This window comes from Salvelinus alpinus, chromosome 31 (assembly GCF_045679555.1).
Source record: "Salvelinus alpinus chromosome 31, SLU_Salpinus.1, whole genome shotgun sequence".
Classification (NCBI taxonomy): domain Eukaryota; kingdom Metazoa; phylum Chordata; class Actinopteri; order Salmoniformes; family Salmonidae; genus Salvelinus; species Salvelinus alpinus.
Genome location: NC_092116.1, coordinates 11,869,996 through 11,891,120, shown reverse-complemented (window position 1 = coordinate 11,891,120; position 21,125 = coordinate 11,869,996).

Sequence of the window (21,125 nt, the reverse complement as noted above, 5' to 3'; positions counted from 1 at the left end):
AGGTCATACAATAAGTTTTGTAGTTGTTGTCCTATGTTGTTGATGTAAAAAATATTTGTTGGTCCGTGGTGTGTAATGAGGAGCAAACAGACGTGGCACTTGACACATTTATGAAATTGCTTATCCCAGTTACTAATAAGCATGCACCAGTTAAGAAAATGACTGTAAAAACTGTTAAATCCCCATGGATTGATGAGGAATTGAACAATTGTATGGGTGAGAGGGATGAGGCAAAAAGAATGGCAAATAAGTCTGGCTGCACAACCGATTGGCAGATGTACTGCAAATTGAGAAATCATTTGACGAAACTGAATTAAAAGAAGAAGAACCTACACTATGAAACAAAGATAAATGACAAAGAATGATAGTAAAAAGCTTTCGAGCACCTTCAATGAAATTTTTGGGGAAAAAGCTACCTTAGCTCCATCATTCATTGAATCAGATGGCTCATTCATTACAAAACTGACTGATAATGGCAACTACTTTAATTATTTTTTAATTGGCAAGATTAGCAAATTTATGCATGACTGGCCAACAACAAACGCTGACACTACACATCCAAGTATATCTGAGCAAATTATGAAAGACTACTAATTTTGAATTCCATAAAGTGAGTGTGGAAGAGGTGAAAAAAATGATTGTTGTCAATCAACAATGACAAGCCACCAGGGTCTGAAAACTTGCATGAAAAATGACTGAGGATAATAGCAGAATATATTGCCACTCCTATTTGCCATATCTTAAATTTAAGCCTACTAGAAAGTGTGTGCCCTCATGTCTGGAGGGAAGCAAAAGTCATTCCGCTACCTAAGAATAGTAAAGCTCCTTTTACTGACTCAAATAGCTGACCAATCAGCCTTTACCAACCCGTAGTAAAGTTTTTGAAAGATTTGTGTTTGACCAGATACAATGCTATTTTACAGTAAACAAATTGACAACAGAGGGACTGTGAAGAATCACAAACATACACACGCAACACTAGGTGTGTTGTGAATTCTGTAATTAATGTTTTGTACTGTTTTTAAAATTGTATACCTTTCTTAATTTTGCCGGACCCCAGGAAGAGTAGCTTCTGCATTGGCAGCAGCTAATGGGGATCCATAATATACACAAAAATACAAATAAGGGTAGTCAGGCTCTTCAATATCAGCCACTTGGTCTGGGACTCCCACAAAGGTAAGCAGGATGGTAGCGGTCCTAGATCCTTTTAAAACAACCCGGTGGATATTTGAATGGGTGGATGTGCTACTTGGCTACATTTTCACTCTCTTGCCCCTCTCTCGCTGTCGCTCTCCCCTCTCTCAGTTTGCATTTTTCCAGCATTTCCTGGAGGTTTTGACCTCCTCTAAGGTTAAGTAATGGTCTCGGGGAGGGTGGGTGGGGGGTGAAAAGGAGATACATTTGCTGTGACATTCCGTTCACTCCACCAGTCCCCCCTGTGTGTGATTTGAGAGCAGTCTATTAGGCAGACGCTTTGCTTAAACATGAGAAGAGTTATTGGACAGTGCAGCTATGACTCTGGGCCGGGGAAGAGGGAAGGATTTTGAAGAGGAAAACATCTGCAGGCTAACTTACATGCAAGACAAGCATTCATTTTTTAAGGCAAATATATAGATTAATGGATGAGCCCTCCCCCAAGGGTTGTTTGATGAATTGAGGGGCGAAGACTTACGTCATGTGAGGCATGTGTCTTTATGAGAAGGCATCACAAACTGATAGTGAATGTAGAAGTGTGGAGTGTGAGTAAATAACGCTAAGGGCATGCATGCAGTTGGTGGGAACTCTGGTTCTTGTGACAGTGAATACTGAACACATTGTTAACAATACTGTGAAGAAAGCTTATAGGTCTTTCCTTCCTATGTGTTTGCATCTGTCAATGTGTGACCCTGAATGGCTCTTTTGTCCATGACTAGAAAAAGAGAATGCAAGTAGATGGATGGAACTATACTGAACAAAAAACATTCAACAATGTCAACAATGAAATGAAATAAATGTATTTGGCTATAATCTATGGATTTCACATGACTGGGCAGGGGGGCAGTCATGGGTGGGCCTGGGAGGGCATAGCCCCCCCCCCCCCCCCCCCCCCCCCCCCCCCACCCCCCCACAGGGAGACAGGCTCACCGACTGGGGAACCAGGCAATCAGAATGAGTTTTTCCCCACAAAAGGGCTTTATTACAGACAGAAATACTCATCAGTTTCATCAGATGTCCGGGTGGCTGGTCTCAGACGATCTCGCAATATTTTTTTGTTCAGTATATAATACCACAGCCAATCCTTTCCTTTCTATCCCTAGCTTCTCCCTAGCAACACGGCAGAACGTGAGATTTCAATAGCCGTTGTATCTAAATGCTTTAAACTGTGAGACGACGCTATCGCTACATACTCTTCAACTCATAGGTGTCATCCCCCGTGGAGAAAGCAGCGGAGCGCACTCCTACCATGATAACGAGATCCACAGCTCCCCTGGAACACTCTTCTACCAATGCTTTAATGCTTTAAATCACATTTTATTGGTCACATACACATGGTTAGCAGATGTTATTGCGAGTGTAGTGAAATGCTTATGCTTCTAGATCCAACAGCGCAGCAGTATCTAACAGGTAATATGTAACAATTCCACAACAAACCCTAATATCTAACAAATTCCACAACAAAACCTAATATACCCAACCTAGTTAAGGAATGGGATGAGAATATATAAGTATAAAATATATGGATGAGCAGTAACAGAGCGGCTAAGATGCAAAAAAATAGTAAAAAATAGATAGTGAAGGATACAGTATAAAGTATATACATGAGATGAGTAATGAGAGATATGTAAATATTCTTAAAGTGGCAATATTAATGTGACTAGTGTTCCATTTATTAAACTGGCCAATGATATCAGGGGCCACCTGATACTGTCTGGAACAGAGTTATTCCATTATTCACTATAGCAAAGTAGAATATAAGCTGTATAGTGAATGATGGAATAACCGTTCCTTTAAATAACATTTACAAGATATCATTAACACTGTATACTCCAAATATGACACCCTTAGTTTAACAAGTTTCTGAGTAACCCGAGTTGATCATTTTGAATGTTTTGAATTCTGAATGTGCATGAAATGTAAAAAACCGCAGGTAATTAGATTTCAGCTACTGCTCAGCAGACTAGTTTCCTTGGGACTGGGAGACAGTCGGAACAGACTAAAATGAAGCTTTTGTAAGCTTTGTCTGCTACTGGTGTCTTGTGAGTTGAGGCCTTCCCTCTGAAGCAAGGTTATGCACTTTTCCGTGTTCTAAAAGAAAAATTATTGCAATGTACCACTCCCCTTCTTGACATGTTCTGGCACACCTCGATCCTGGAGCTGAGCAGAGTACTAATTGGTTGGAACATTTTGGCAATGATGCACTTACGATCCAGGAAAAAGCCTGCCAAGGGACGTGACATACTGTATTATATAGAGCCAAAATATTGCAAGCACAGTGCAAATGAATAATCACAATGTCTGGCTCACTTCCACACACTTTTCTAAAGTATAGCACATAAAAGTTGCTTTTATGCACAAATGCATCTTAGGCACAGACTTCCACCTACGCGCACATTAGCTCATAAAGCATGAACGTCTTCGAGTACCCATTTGCTGTGTTCTTCAGCATCTTCAGATTAAGTGATGCATACTGTAGTTTTCTTCTTTGGGGATGAAAATGCAAAGCATGTTACAGTAAGTAGCCTTTTATAACCTCCCTTCAGCTGTCAGGCTTGGACTTTCTCCCTCCAGCCTCATGTACATAGCTACGGATGATCTTAACTGGGTCCAACGTGTGAGGAAATTGTGGCTGTAGGTGTTTTGCACAGATGGGTCAAATGGGGTCACGTATGGTAACTGAATCACAATTAAAATGTGATTGAAACGCTGCTTTTCTAATATCATACCATTGTGCTTCTTGATAGTCTAGATTACTGCAACAATACAGTAGCAATATGGATGCTAACATCTTAGATGGCTGGAAGGTATCTAAAACCTATTTTCTCTCCATTCTCTTCTTCCTCTTCATCCATCTCTATTTAATCAATAGATTGGACCAGAGTGATCGCTGGAGCTTAACTTTGAATGATGGAATAACTCTGTTCCAGACAGTATCAGGAGGCCCTGAGGGGAACATACAGCAATGTTAAAGGGGATAGGTCGAGCACAGCTGTCAGTCACTGGGTAGGAGAACACGATTGGGTGTCAGCAGGCACAGTGTCAAGAGTGGGAGGGGCTCCTGGGTTGTTTGCTTCCTGCTTGCTCATCATGATCACCGCATGATTGGCTTATAGATAGATTGATAAGGTGTCAAACGGTGGGTGTAGCTGGTGAATGGAAGTCAGGTGCAGGAGAGCAGAGATGAATGTACAAAGCACTTTACTGAGGCAATTATTAGAACACGCAACCGCGTCACAAAAATAAAATGCCCAAAGAACAAGTGAGGCAGCACAAAGTACAACAACCCAGTACAAAATACCGGCTGCCACAAAGCACAGCTACAAAACAAATCCCGGTGCAAACCAGCCGGAAGTGTGCCAACCTTGACAATAAACAATACCCCACACAGACATGGAGGGAACAGAGGGCTAAATACACATAGTAATTATGAGGAGATGTAAACCAGGTGTGCAGGAAAACAAGACAAAACAAATGGAAAATGAAAGGTGGAGCGGCGATGGCTAGAAGACCGGTGACTTCGACCGCCGAATGCCACCCGAACAAGGAGAGGGACCGACTTTGGAGGAAGTAGTGACACAGGGACCTACATTTTAAACATGTTGATGACACTCCATTGGATTGCTTGTTGAATGCATGGAGGACTTTGCTATGTAATGAAATGACAAAATTGCAACCTCTTTTACCTCAAATGCCGTGGTCTTGGATAGTGAAACTTTAGGAGGGTTTTCCGTAATTACAGCGCACTGTGACACCTAGATTGATATTGAGGATGCATAATGTATGCGTAAAAGTGGGCATCCCTAGGGCGCACTCACACATGCACAGGGGCTATCAACCAGCTGACATGGGGTTGCCAGATTGGACATCACTCACCTCACTGTCCTTGCGGGTATGTGAACCTGCTCATTTTCCATTGTACGTGTGTCCTCTTTTGAAAGGGCCAAGAGATTTCGGTTGCCTTTGCTGCTCCGGAGGTTAGGTTGATATACATCAGGGTCAGATGGGTTTCGCCGTGCTGTCTCTCTCCATCTCACTCCTAGTGTACATCTGCCCACTCGCCCCATCTGCATGTCCCTAGAGTGACAAAACAAGTTAGCGGAGCAATAAATCAAACCTGGACTGCCCAATTTGGTTTCCTAATGTAATGAATAAGTGCTAAAGCATTTAACAGGCCATCATTTGCAAATGCCACTTTGAAAGGGAGTATTTAAAGAACTTCGCTGATGGGAAACTACAAAATAATGTTTTCTTTTTTGTGCATGCAATCACAACACAGTAACACAGTGAGTGGACACTCATTTATCTTTTCAAAATAACTTGAGGGAAAATCCTTTTGCGCATATTTCTGACCACGAAAGATTATTTTAACATTCTAAATAATGTGGATGTACTGTATATCATCTAAGAACACTTGATCAACATTTTTAATGCATACGTAGTTGTGTCCAACCCACTCCAGCCTATCAGAAGACGGACTCTGAAGGGTATGGATCAATCAATTAAATCTCTATTACTCTGGCCCCAATCCCTGCAGTAGCTCCAGACTTCGCTAATCTCCCTCCACTCTCCCTTACTGCAGCACTGCACTTCCAGGATATTGTAGACAGACACAGAAGTGAGGGCGAGGGAGGGGTGATTGCCGAAGAGCAGAGCTTGTCATGAGTGGATTTGTAGCTGGGGAGTGACAGCGACGGGACGCGGGCGAATTGATGGGGGACACATAATCAGGGCCTTATCGCGGCCTGCAAAAACTGGATTGCATCCAGTGGCTAGTGATCCAGACGGATTTGGTTAATGTCCCCTCACTCCTCTCGGGTGCAGAACCAGGCAGATCTCACCCTCGTCCACCTCCACTTCTCTGTCTGTATCTCTTGACCTTGAGGGCCAGGTGGAGAAGCAGCTGAGGTCTCTGGGAGTGAGAGCATGTTGACCAGGATTCTCTCTCGATCTCCTCTGTGTATCAGTTGGTAGAGCATGGCGTGGGGATTGTGGGTTCGCTGGGGCCACCCATACAAATGTATGCACGCATGACTAAGTCACTTTTAATAAAAGCATCTGCTAAGTGGCATAACTTATATTATTGCTCTCTCCCTTTCCCGTGCTCTGGTCCTCCTGCATTGTTGGGGTTGTCATTGCTTTCAGTAATAGGACATGGTGTAGGACTCAGACTATAGACTGCAACTACTCTGCAGATACTGTACCACTGCAATCTCCTACCACACTTTTTCCTTTGGACATATTACAACACGACATAGGGTGAGTCATTGACACACATTCAACAAGAGAATGAGCATGCAGGAGCAACCGCATACATTATCTGGTATTGTCTTGTTTGTCTTCAAGGTTGACTGACACCACAAATGTCTATTATTGCCTTCTGATGTTATCACGGACAGAATTCAAGCTAGATGATATGGTTAGTTTATATTTTAGAGTATCACATCTACTTATTTTGAGAGAGACTGAGCTACTACTTATCAAACATGTTTACCTTGCATGTCTCTCTGAGCACTGTTACAGAAGATGATAGTGTGCCTTTACTGTATTTCTTCACGGAAAAAAAACCCACGACAGAATGCCAAAAGCTTTTTACGAAGATGGATTTCTCCAAGCGACTTCCTCAAGTCGAAACCACATGTTTACAGTAGACTGGGGAGAAGAAAAAAGAGACTTCGGACAAGTCAGACTCTTAAAGAGGATCAAGTGTCCAATGTAAACCCTTTGGTAACCTCTTCCTTCCAAGTTTTTTTGGGGGAGTGTTATTTTGCCGTGACTGGGATTACCCAAGCAGTGGAGGGAGTGATTCAGAACCGGAGAATGGTCTGGGCCAGGGTACTGGCACTGTGGTGTTGTGGTGTAGGGGCACAGAGGAAATAGCTCTCGGTGACACAACATGCTGGCTATGAGGGGAGCCTCTGTGTCATCAATCACACAAGACATTGGCTGGCTTCATTGCTAAGTCTCACGATAGAAGAGAACAGTAATCGTATTGTTGAGACACACTGCGTTGTTTGGGAAGACGTTGCGTCGCAAACCATGCAACTACTGAATTCGACTCACAACACCTTTTTTAATTTGTTTACTTATTGTGTAAAGCACAATTCATCTTTTTTTATTTAACCTTTATTTAACTAGGCAAGTCAGTTAAGAAAAAAATCGTATTTACAATGACAGTGGGTTAACTGCCTTGTTCAGGGGCAGAATGACAGATTTTTACCTTGTCAGCTCGGGGATAAGATCCAGCAACCTTTCAGTTACTGGCCCAACGCTCTAAACACTAGGCTACCTGCTGCCCAATAACTCAGACTATCCATATATTTTCAAGTCTTACAGTATTCTAATTACAATTAGCATAATTCATATATTTATGGGACTTAGAGCACCAGTGTTGGAGTTACCTACACTAACAAGGACCACAGTATTTGGCTGTGGACTGACTAACAAAGAACATTTATAGAGGACAAGAAATACATACACATAGGTAAAAACTCATGCTAACACCGTTCTCGACATGCATTGTTCAGATTAACTCAGATGAATGACTTTTTCTTTTGAGCTATAAAATGCAGGGAATAATTGAAGGTGATGGGATATACACCGAATATAATTCAGCCATGGGCCAACTAAAGTATATAGAAGAGTTTGCCAGTTCTTCGATGCATTGGATAAGGCTTCAGAGATTCAAACTAAAACACACACACACACAGTGAGATTTCTGAGAGCTCTCTGAGATATCCAATCTTCATTTTCACTTTAGTAGAGGGAGAAAAGAGGTTCACTGACTAGAGCGTAATAATTTCTGGAACCTTTTGCTGTGTGTTGGCAGGCACAGTGTGGATTTCGTAATGAGCTTAATTGCCTTATTTTAATGGTAACCTGAAGCTTTGCTGGCTTTGCAGCACATGCAGACCAAAGGATTAAACCACATATCCCAGCATTACTGTTAATATTCCCTGTTTCTACCTCTTCTGATTCACTTAGTAGCAACTACACTCTTAGAAAAAAAGGTGTTATCTAGAACCTAAAAGGGTTCTTTGGTTGTCCCCATAGAATAATCATTTGAAGACCCCTTGTTGGTTCCAGGTAGAATCCTTTTGGTTCGTAGTCTAAACATTTGGGGTTCCATGTAGAACCATTTTCACTGAGGAACCCAAAAACGTTCTACCTGGAACAAAATAGGGTTCTGCCTGGAACCAAAAAGGGTTCTCCTATGGGGACAGCTAAAGAACCCCTTTGGAACCCTGTTTTCTAAGAGTGTAGCTCACATATCAGCAAATGCAGCTGTGCATCTCAATAGTTGATGATATTCTCAGTGTACCGCGTGGTCTCCAATTACTGGAGGATTACGTATGGCAATAAATGGGACTTTCTTACTGACTATTTCGGTTGTGCTTAATGTTGTCATGTGGTAATGTCATGACCATGACCGATGTCACTTTTTCACTGCCTTGTGTTAACCTTTGCAACATTGGGATGACACGACTTGTTGTTAGAGATATCCTCAAACCCGTCTCCCAGAAACGACTGACTAATTGCACTTTAAGTAAAACCTTTAAACAGGTCAACATTCACAAGGCCGCAGGGCCAGACGGATTACCAGGACGTGTACTGTGAGCATGCGCTGACCAACTGGCCAGTGTCTTCACTGACATTTTCAACCTCTCCCTGTCCGAGCCTGTAATACCAACATGTTTTAAGCAGACCACCATAGTCCCTGTGCCCAAGAACACTAAGGTAACCTGCATAAATGACTACCGACCCGTAGCACGTCTGTAGCCATGAAGTGCTTTGAAAGGCTGGTCATAGCTCACATCAACACCATTATCCTAGAAACCCGAGACCCACTCCAATTTGCATACCGCCCTAACAGATCCACAGATGATGCAATCTCTATTGCACTCCACACTGCCCTTTCCCACCTGGACAAAAGGAACAACAATGTGAGAATGCTATTCATGGACTACAGCTCAGCATTCAACACCATAGTGCTCTCAAAAAAGCTCATCTATAAGCTAAGGACCCTGGGACTAAACACCTCCCTCTGTAACTGGATCCTGGACTTCCTGACAGGCCGCCCCCAGGTGGTAAGGGTAGGTAACAACACATCCGCCACGCTGATCCTCAACCCTCAGGGGTTCGTGCTCAGTCCCCTCCTGTACTCCCGCTTCACTCATGACTGCATGGACAGGTACGACTCCAACACTATCATTAAGTTTGCTGATTACACAACAGTGGTAGGCTTGATCACTGGCAACGACGAGACAGCCTATAGGGAGGAGGTCAGAGACCTGGCCATGTGGTGCCAGAACAACAACCTCTCCCTCAATGTGATCAAGACAAAAGGAGATGATTGTGGACTACAGGAAAAGGAGGTCTGAGCACGCCCCCATTCTCATCGAATGGATGAGTGAAGCAGGTTGAGAGCTTCAAGTTCCTTGGTGTCCACATCAACAACAAACTAACACGGTCCAAGCACACCAAGACCGTTGTGAAGAGGGCAAGACAAAACCTATTCCCCCTCAGGAGACTGAAAAGATTTGGCATGGGTCCTCAGATCCTCAAAAGGTTCTACAGCTGCTCCATTGAGAGCATCCTGACTGGTTGTGTCACTGCCTGGTATGGCAACAGCTCTGCCTGCGACCGCAAAGCACTACAGAGGGTAGTGCGTATGGCCCAGTATATCACTGGGGCAAAGCTTCCTGCCATCCAGGACCTCTATACCAGGCGGTGTCAGAGGAAGGCCCTAAAAATTGTCAAAGACTCCAGCCACCCTAGTCATAGACTGTTCTCTCTGCTATCGCATGGCAAGCGGTACCTTTAGCGCCAAGTCTGGGTCCAAGAGGCTTCTAAACAACTTCTACCCCCAAGCCATAAGACTCCTGAACATCTAATCAAATGGCTACCCAGACTATTTACATTGCCCACCCCCTCTTTTACGTAACTGCTACTCTCTGTTATTGTCTATGCGTAGTCACTTTAATAACTCTACCTACTTGTACATATTGCCTCAATTACCTCAACTAACCAGTGCCCCGCACATAGTCTCACTATTGTTATATTACTGCTGCTCTTTAATTACTTGTTCCTTTTATTTCTTATTCTTATTCATATTTTTTAAACTGCATTGTTGGTTAGGGGCTTGTAAGCAAGCATTTCATTGTCAGGTCTACACCTGTTGTATTCGGCGCATGTGACTAATGCAATTTGATTTGATTTGATTTGACTTCTGCTTCCACACTACCTCCTCCTCTTCCCCTTGACTTGGGCTCTTGGTGGCATTAGACATGCTTTTCGGACATGTTGCTCAGTTGCCTTGAACGCATGCTGACACTACTGCTATGTACAAACCTTGTGTTCCACTCTCTCCTCCCCTGACCTTACTGGAAGTGATATACAGGCCGTGTTTCATGCAGTCGTTTTTTGCTGTAGCGCTAAGCATCTAAGAAGATTGCGCGATCATATTAATAGGGTTCCTGAGATGTTAAACAGACATTGAGTTCTTTTCAACAAGACTCCAATAAATGTTCTGAAATATGGCCATTTCCTATTGCAGTGAGAAGCCTCTGAGAAGATGAGGCTTGATTTTTCTCCCAAAGAAGTGCTTCACTGTACAAGTGATGTTCTGATCGCTCCTGATGTCAATGAAGAAACAAACTTCTTCATCCTACAGAACATGATTCCATTGTCCTCAAAGCTCAGTGCTTTCAATACGGCCACTGGTATTTTGTTCACCTCCACAGGCAAGTGTCAGTGTGACTACGCTTTACCATACCAATTAATTTCAAATATAATTTTTCTTGTTAGGCCTATACTTTATTGTATAGAGTTATGAAGTCACCTGAATTAATCATGCAGTGAGAAGAGAGTGCTGGGTGGCGATCCACATTAGGTTTAGATTATCCATACTTCTCTGTTTCCTCTGACAATGCAGCATCGCAGTGCAACAGAGCTCTTACCCATTCCCTTTTCATCAATACTATGTCTTAACCTCTCTTGGGTACGTGAGACGTTAGCGTCGCACCTTTTCAACAGCCAGTGAAACTGCTGGGCGCCAAATTCAAATACAGAAATACTCATTATAAAAATTCAGAAAACAAAACATATTTTACATAGGTTTAAAGATTAACTTCTTGTGAATCCAACCACGGTGTCAGATTTTAAAAATGCTTTACGGCGAAAGCATACCTTACGATTATTTGAGAACATAGCCCAGCAGACAAATCATTACAAACAGTAACCAGCCAAGTAGAAGAGTTACACAAGTCAGAAATAGAGATACAATTAATCCCTTACCTTTGATGATCTTCATATGGTTGCACTCAGCAGACATGAATTTACTCAATAAATGTTCCTTTTGTTCGATAAAGTCTCTTTATATCCAAAAACCTCAGTTTTGTTTGCACGTTTTCTTCAGTAATCCACAGGCTCAAACTTAGTCAAAACAGGCAGACAAAAAATCCAAATTGTATCCGTAAAGTTTATAGTAACATGTCAAACGATGTTTATATTCAATCCTCAGGTTGTTTTTAGCCTAAATAATCGATAATATTTCAACCGGACAATAACGTTGTCAATATAAAATGTAAAGAAAGGCACTCTCTTGGTCTCGCACATGAAAAAGCTCTGTGACACTTTAGAGTCGACTCATTCAGACTGCTCTTACTTCCTAATTTTTCAGAATACAAGCCTGAAACAATTTCTAAAGACTGTTGACATCTAGTGGAAGGCATAGGAACTGCAATTTGAGTCCTAAGTCAATGGATACTGTAATGGCATTGAATAGAAAACTACAAAACCAACAAAACAAATACTTCCTGAATGTATCTCAGGTTTTCGCCTGCCAAATCAGTTCTGTTATACTCACAGACACTATTTTAACCATTTTGGAAACTTTAGAGTGTTTTCTATCCAAATCTACCAGTTATATGCATATCATATCTTCTGGGCCCGAGAAGCAGGCAGTTTAATTTGGGCATGCTTTTCATCCAAAATTCCGAATGCTGCCCCCTACCCTAGAGAATTTAACTCTCTTTCAACATCAGTTTGCATTTAATGCAGAATAAACTCAAACCGAGCTCTTCGGGAGCCAGCTGTTTTATGTAACCACTTGGGAAAAGTCGCTGCTTTCCACTCTCATCCCGTATCGACTGCCTAATATTCTGCAAAATGCTGACTTGCTGCCTTAGTAAACAAGTCATGGGCTATTGACTTATTGCACAATGACGCAAACGTGTATATTACAAGACTATGAAGCTCCAATTAAATTCAAGGCCTAACAAAAATCCGTTCTAAACATTGCTGTTGTTGCATCCCACCTTTATTTGTTCATTCAGTCAGTGGAAGCTAAGAAATAGTCAAAATCAGATTAATTCCTGGGACTCAATAAAAATGATTGTACTAGTAATATGATTGTGCATCCATTCACATGAGCTGAATAGACAACCAAATCTCGAATCAAGTAGAAAGAGGGAAAAGGATGGGCCTTAAAAGATACAATCAACTCTTCATGCTTGAGCCGCTTCTTTTGTTTTTTATTTTATAGCCTTTCCTTTTCACTGAAGCAAAGCTCGCACAATGAGTATGTACTGTATAAGCTATGCAAATCTGTCAGTCAAGGGGAAAATAAAATCAGGTAAAGACATTGATTGCCGCTATCATCTTGAACTAAGAGACAAACAAACCAGAGCAAGCCGACATGACACTGTAATCTCATTATACAGGAAGTATTACATTTACATATAAATTAAGTTAAATAACGATTCCCTTTGATTTTGCATTACGATTACAGCATCTTATCAGTAAAAGAAGTTGCAGCGAAGCCACGTTGTTACAGCCTTCATATTTGGTCAGTGGAGGCATTATGCTGCTTAGGACATTGGATGGTGGCGCATAAGAACAATTTGTGGGAGTTTTGACCTGTGTGTGTGTGAACCTATCAAACAATGTAAACTGAGTACCAGCCTTGATGTTTGTATGCAAACTGAACTAAATGTACCTCCACATCAAATATTTGGAGTATAATTTGTCATCAAATGATAAGTTGAGGTAACAAGAACAGAGAAAAACAGTCATGACATTATCAATGCTGTTTGGTGCTTGAAACATACTTTACAGTTTTCCTATTTCAAAAGAAACCCATAGAAACCAGTTCTAACCAGTGGCAACCATACCATCCCAAAGCCCATAGAGGCTTTTTATCCTCCGCAAACAGAACATTATGGAACCTCATTGAACTTTCTCTAAAGTCTTTATTCTTTAACGTCGCCCTCGCGAAAGCCCAGCTCTTGTCCTTTTTTATCAAGGATGATGATAACTAGAGCCCCGGTTACGTACATAGTCACCCCGGGAGATCAATAACGGTAAGGGATCCTATTTCACAAACGATTCCGACTAAGAAGAAAGATGCGCAGGGGAGACACTCCCAGTCATTACGAGAGCCGTGGGCTACTGGAGACCCCCCTTAATGACTCTGAAAAGCAGCCATTTACAGAGGTGGCTATGAGACTGTCAGCACCCTCTCTCTCCTCTTTTTCTCCTATCTCTCCTCCTTCTCTTTCCCAATGCGGCTAGGGCTCCCAAGATGCCGCAGGCAGAAACACCAGGATGACGAATGGTTGTTTAAAGAGCATTTTAAAGAGGATTACTGTCTCTCGCCGTTGTGAGAAAGGAGAGAAGGAAAGCAGGAGAGAAGGAAAGCAGGAGAGAGGGAGAGCAGGAGAGTGAGAGCAGGAGAGAGGGGGAGCAGGAGAGAGGGCGAGAGAACTGAGCATTAGCGTTAGAGTTGATTTATTGGGTGCAGAAGTACATGAGGAAAACATCTACCTACACGAGCTAGCAAAGGGAGGGGAAAAAAACGACGATTTACTAAAGTCGCAACAAATCCCTCACGGTTTTAAGGTCAGCATGTGGCATATTTTGTGCGAAGCCTCTGACAGCAATTTTTCCCTCCCTCGTGTCATACAGATGAGTGTCTCGGCAGAATATCAACAGTTCCACAGGGTTGTTGTTTACTGTTTGTTGGCGTGGCATTTAATGTGTTATTACAGTGTTTTATCACTGTTCTTACCGATGCCGAGCCATGCCACATAAATAATTGAAATCTGTTTCAGAGAGATGCGGATTTTCTTTCCTCTTGATTGAGTGTCATACGACAGTAATTTATCACCTATGGCTATGCCGTATTGATTATTGTTCAGACTGGGTGTATGGTCAGATAGGATCATACCCTCTCATATCATGTGCTTTGATGCATGTATGCTACATCAGTGTAGCAAAATGAAAAACGGGACTGACAGTGCCTTCAGAAAGTATTCACACCCCTCAACATTTTGTTGTGTGGCCCTGAATTTAAAATTGATTAAATTGAGATTGTGTCACTGGCCTACACACAATACCCCATAATGTCAAAGTGGAATTATGTTTTTCAGAATGTTTACAAATTAATAAAAAATGAAATGCTGAAATGTCTTGAGTAAATAAGTATTCAACCCCTTTTTTATGGCAAGCCTAAATAAGTTCAGGTGTAAATGTTTGCTTAAGTCACATAAAAAGTTGCATGGACTCACTCTGTGAAATAATAGTGTTTAACAATATTTTTTTATGACTACCTCATCTCTGTACCCTACACATACAATTATCTGTAAGGTCCCTCAGTCGAGCAGTGAATTTCAAACACAGATTCAATCACAAATACCAGGTTTTCCAATGCCTCGCAAAGAAGGGCACCTATTGGTAGATGGGTAAAAAAACAATGAATATCCGTTTGAGCATGGTGAAGTTATTAAGTATACTTTGGATGATGTATCAGTACACCCAGTCACTGGTGGGTGGCTGCATTATGGTATGGGTATGCTTGTGATCGGCAAAGACTATGGAGTTTTTTTAGGATAAAATGGAATAGAGCTAAGCATAAGCAAAGTCCTAGAGGAAAACCTGGCTCAGTCTGCTTTCCAACAGACACTGGGAGACCAATTCACCATTCAGCAGGACATAAAACACAAGGCCAAATCTACGCTGGAGTTGCTTACCACGATGACATTGAATGTTCCTGACTGGCCTCGTTACAGTTTTGACTTAAATCAACTTGAAAATCTATGGAAAGACTTGAAAATTGCTGTCTAGCTATGATCAACAACCAATTTGACAGAGCTTGAAGAATTTTTTATAGAATGTGCAAATATTGTACAATCCAGGTGTGCAAAGCTCTTAGACTTACCCAGAAAGACTCAAAGATGTAATCACTGCCAAAAGGTGATTCTAAGATGTACTGACTCAGGGGTGTAAAAACCTATGTAAATGAGATTACTTCATTTTCAATACATTTGGAAAAATGTCTAAAAACATGTTTTCAACGTGTCATTTTGGGGCATTGTGTGTAGATGAGTGAGAGAAAAAACATGAATACATTTTGAATTCAGGCTGTAACAACAAAATGTGGAATAAGTCAAGGGGTAGGAATTCTTTCTGAAGGCACTGTAGTTCCTGAAAGAACATAACATTTGGACAGAGCATGGCCATAACCCTATATTCAAATATATCTCTTTACCACAACTCAATATCTACTATAGGGTGCATGTATTTGCAAGCATTAGAAAATCTATCAGCATTCTATTACTATAAAGCTAATAATGAGTTGTTTCTCACCAAAATACTGAAAGAGTGTACTTGTTTTCACCTTTTTGAAAAACAAAACTCTGTACAAGGCCTTGTTCCCAGCGGGATGGATATACAGCACGTCACAGGCGACCCCCTTTACAATGCTAGCAGACACAAGCCTAAATATAGGCTTCTCATATGTGGGAAGCCCTCATCTACATGATAAATAGCAGGTCGGTCTTGTCATTGAAGAGCCAGTCGTCCTGTTAGTGTGGTCGGCCTGCCCGGCACACCATGATGTTTTGATACTGATGGAGATGGTGCGGTCTCCAGGTCAGAAGTATCCAGTGTCTCCTAGCTGGGCCGTTCCAGTACCCACAGAATGGGGCGGAAAGAGTGTTCTTTTAACAAAAACAATGCCCTATGGACCGGAGACTGGGAGGGTAGGAAAAGTTCAGCAAATGTCGAAAACCAGACAGTGTTTATTTATTTTTGACTTAATTTGGTCTATTTCCCCCCCTCAAGTCTGTTTGGGATGATGGCTCTATATGTGTTTCTTCTGTAAAGTCATGAAACCAAGAGACCTAAAGATTTGATAATGATGAAAGACTCACACATGCAGACAGATGCCCAGATGTGGAAAGCCATACACCCCCCCCCCCCCCCCCCCTTTGTGCTAGTGTTCAAAGTACCATGCATCACTAGGTACAATACCATTCCCCATGAACATCTCCAGGCCGGATGTACAGATCAGTACGCAACCAACCCTTTCATTCTCCCCCATGCCAGTATTTTCCCACGGTTTGCCTTTCCATGCTCTGGCTCACATCCTTGTCACAAACATGTATGATTCATCGCTCTTGGTGGTAAGAGCCACACCGGCAGTGTATGGAGGTAGTGGTGCAACACCACAGCACGCAGGCAGTCGAGGATGAAAAACACACTGCAGGTTATAGCGCACGAGAAGAACTGGATGACGTGCTACAGTGCACTTTTTTTAAGACATCAAAAAATTTATAATATACTGAACAAAAATATAAACCCAACATGCAACATTTTCAAAGATTTTACTGAGTAACAGTTCATATTAGGAAATCAGTCAATTGAAATGAAATAATTAGGCCTTAATCTATGGATTTCACATGCCTGAATACAGACATGCGTCTGTTGGTCACAGATTACTTTACGAAATGGGCCTCACAATGGGCCTCAGGACCTCGTCACGGTATTTCTGTGCATTCACATTGCCATCGATGAAATGCAATTGTGGTTCGTTGTCCGTAGCTTATTCCTGTCCATACCTGTACGCCACCGCCACCATGTGGCACTCTGTTCACAACGTTGACATCAGCAAAACGCTCGCCCACACTACACCATACACGTGGTCTGCGGTTGAGGCCAGTTGGACATACTGCCAAATTCTCTAAAATGACGTTGGAGTCAGCTTATGGTAGAGAAATTAACATGAAATTCTCTAGCAACAGCTCTGGTGGACTTTCCTGCAGTCAGTATGCCAATTGCATGCTCCCTCAAAACTTGACACATCTGTGGCATTGTGTTGTGTGACAAAACTGTATGTTTTAGAGTGGCCTTTTATTGTCCCCAGCACAAGGTGCACCTGTGTAATGATCATGCTGTTTAATAGAGTTTATTGATATGCCACACCTGTCAGGTGGATGGATTATCTTGGCAAAGGAGAAAAGCTCACTAACAGGGATATAAACACATTTCTGCACAAATTAAGGTTTTTGTGCGTATGGATGCCTTCTGTTTCTTTTTTTCTGTATTTATTTGTCTGTATATGTGTGTATGTATGTATGTATGTATATTATTTTACTGCTCTAGGGATAAAATTATTGTTTGGATAACCTTATTTACTATTATGTATTGATTTTTACCTTACATTTTTTTTCACTCTTTATGTGATGCGCAATGCAGAGAACACCAGAAGAAGAATTATAATTTGATTACCATAGTGAATTATTGTAATGTTTGTTCAAAATCAAATCAGATTTTATTGGTCACATACACATGGAGATGTTATGTTATTGCGAGTGCTTCTAGTTCCGACAGTGCAGCAATATCTAACAATTCCACAGCAACTACCTAATACACACAAATCTAAGTAAAGGAATGGAATAAAAATAAACATATAAATATATGGATGAGCAATGACAGAGCAGCATAGGCAAGATGCAATAGATGGTATAAAATACAGTATATACACATATGAGATGAGTACTGCAAGATATGCAAACATTATTAAAGTGGCATAGTGATCCATTTATTAAATTGTCCAATGATTGCAAGTCTGTATGTAGGCAGCAGCCTCTCTGTGTTAGTGAAGGCTGTTTAACAGTCTGATGATCTGAGATATAAATGTTAATATGTCAATTAATCCCATAAGGAATGGGTTGCCAATTGGCGATTTGACACAAAAATGTGATTTAATTCATTCGTTCATTTCAGCTCATGAAACATGGGACCAACACTTTACATGTTGTGTTTATTTTTGTTCAGTGTAAATGGGACCATGGCTTGTCTTGCAGAGCACATTGTTAATAATATATGGTTAATGATATGTGCTTCAGCTGCTTTCAGCATCAGAGAATGTTTAGCTCCTAACTCTCTTTCTCAGATAACACTGAGCATCAGCGCACCAGTGATTAAGGCTGGAATGAATTGCCCATGATTGAGCTGTGAGATGTAACAGGTTGAAATGTTTGCCTTTGCTCTGAATGAAGGAAAGAAGTAAGGAAACGTGTTGTTCTTCTTTGTGAGGTCAACATCAAATGTTTCTATCAAATGTTGGGTTATGGAAGTGGTCTGATATAGTCATGTATTTCTTATGTATTGCTGTTAACAGTATCCTTTGTCTAAACATGCATGGCATGTCCTTGTTTAGCATGGCACTAACCCTGGCATAAGTTATTCTGATTTTTAACCGTAACATCTCGATGTATGGAGATATGCTGGCAACCTAGGTGTGCTTGAGTGGTCCAAATTACCAATAATATTGAGCATTTACCAGGCTTTCTTCTTGTGTTGTTTGTTGGACATTGTCTACATAACACACACTACTGTCGCCAATGGTGATATTTGCGTAGCTAAGATTTTAACATCATATTTCAGTTGCATGCAGTCTTTCGCTTTCCTGATATACCACCATACAGGAAATGACCTTAGGGCAAAGCTGGGTTTGATAAAACATGAGGTTGAATGAAAGACAAAGAGAAAGGAACAATGCTCAAAACAACCATTTGTCTAAACGTTGTATGCCAAGGCATTGTCTGCCAGACACAAAGAACTGCTGCAACAATAACAAATGGAGAAGAGAACAGCGAAAACGTGACATTGCCATTCACTCTGTTGAACACGGGTACCTCTCTGATCTATGGACTGTCAGGATGGATATTTGCCTCAATAAAAAGAATCGTCCTCTCACTGCCGACTGCGTTTATTATCAGCTAACTTAACATGTGTAAATATTTGTATGAACATAACAAGATTCAACAACTGAGACAAACCGAACAAGTTCCACAGACATGTGACTTACAGAAATGGAATAATGTGTCCCTGAACAAAGGGGGATCAAAATCAAAAGTAACAGTCAGTATCTGGTGTGGCCACCAGCTGCATTAAGTACTGCAGTACATCTCCTCCTCATGGACTGCACCAGATTTGCCAGTTCTTGCTATGAGATGTTACCCAACTCTTCCACCAAGGCACCTGCAAGTTCCCAGACATTTATGGGGGGAATGGCCCTAGCCCTCACCCTCCGATCCAACAGGTCCCAGACGTTTTCTTCATATCCATGTTTCTTTCGACCTGACTAAAATAAGTAATGGATTTATTGTGATGGTGTATACTAAATTGATTTAATTTATGTAGTTCCAAAGGCTTGTATGCATGGGGGCCTGGAGATGCTAAACCTGTTTATGTTAGTGGTCAACTATTTTTTTATTTTTTTATTTCACCTTTATTTAACCAGGTAGGCAAGTTGAGAACAAGTTCTCATTTACAATTGCGACCTGGCCAAGATAAAGCAAAGCAGTTTGACACATACAACAACACAGAGTTACACATGGAGTAAAACAAACATACAGTCAATAATACAGTAGAAAAATAAGTCTATATACAATGTGAGCAAGTGAGGTGAGATAAGGGAGGTGAAGGCAAAAAAAAGGCCATCGTGGCGAAGTAAATACAATATAGCAAGTAAAACACTGGAATGGTAGATTTGCAGTGGAAGAATGTGCAAAGTAGAGATATAAATAATGGGGTGCAAAGGAGCTAAACTACCATGAGAACAGCAGACTTTTGCATGACAATAATCAACCAACAAAGTTTTGTGACCCCCACAGCACAATATCTCCTTCTGACACTTTAAATTACACCAAACCAAGTAACTGAGAAAAACACAATGGAAAATGTGTAGGATATCAAGATAATGTCGATACTGGAAGCATGCTTTTGTATACTCTCTTTCGTTTGGTTCCCACATTGTCTTTTTGAATCGGCAGGGCACTGTATGATTCATCCACTGCGGTCGGTACATCGTCGAAAACCTTGTCATTTTTACTTCAATTCAGGCTATAATGATTCACAGGCAGGTTCCAATGCAACACTTTGTTTGTATTATGGAAACCACTTCTCAGGCAACCTTCATAGCCTACACCCTGGGGTGGGAGGGTGGCTTGTGTTCCATTGACACAATATTTCAGACAAACAACAATGGCTGCCCACACAAACCACATGGCACAGGAACATAGCTTCGAGCTTCAGCCTTGTGTTGATTTGTGTCTCATGTATCTAAAACATAGTTGTGTGAGGTCACAGGTTTTCGTAAAATATATTGCACTATGCAACGTATCCCAACTTGCGATACTTGTATAGATGCCCTTGGAAGATTTGCCTGGAACATTTAGTTACATTTAGATCTATAACATGGCACATGTTCACATACTGCAGATAGAACCCCTGTAAATACATGCACCTTAATAGTTTGATATCAAGAAATGTCTACTTGAAATCTTTTGGACATATAGAGCAATCTTGAGGGAATCCTACTTGAGTCAGAAAAGGATATTCTTAAGATATACAAAAGCTCTCAGAGAGCCTATCCAAATGATCTCTTAGTTTATATTTTTTTCTATTTGAACCAATACTTAAAAATGACTGATATTGGCACAATATGGAGGGAACATAAGTTATGTTCTAATGAAATTACAGTTAACGAAAATGTACGCTTAAATCCAGTATAAGCTAATGTATAGAATTTATTACATGAGACAACATTAACATTCTACAGCACAACGGCATGTCTTAAGTGT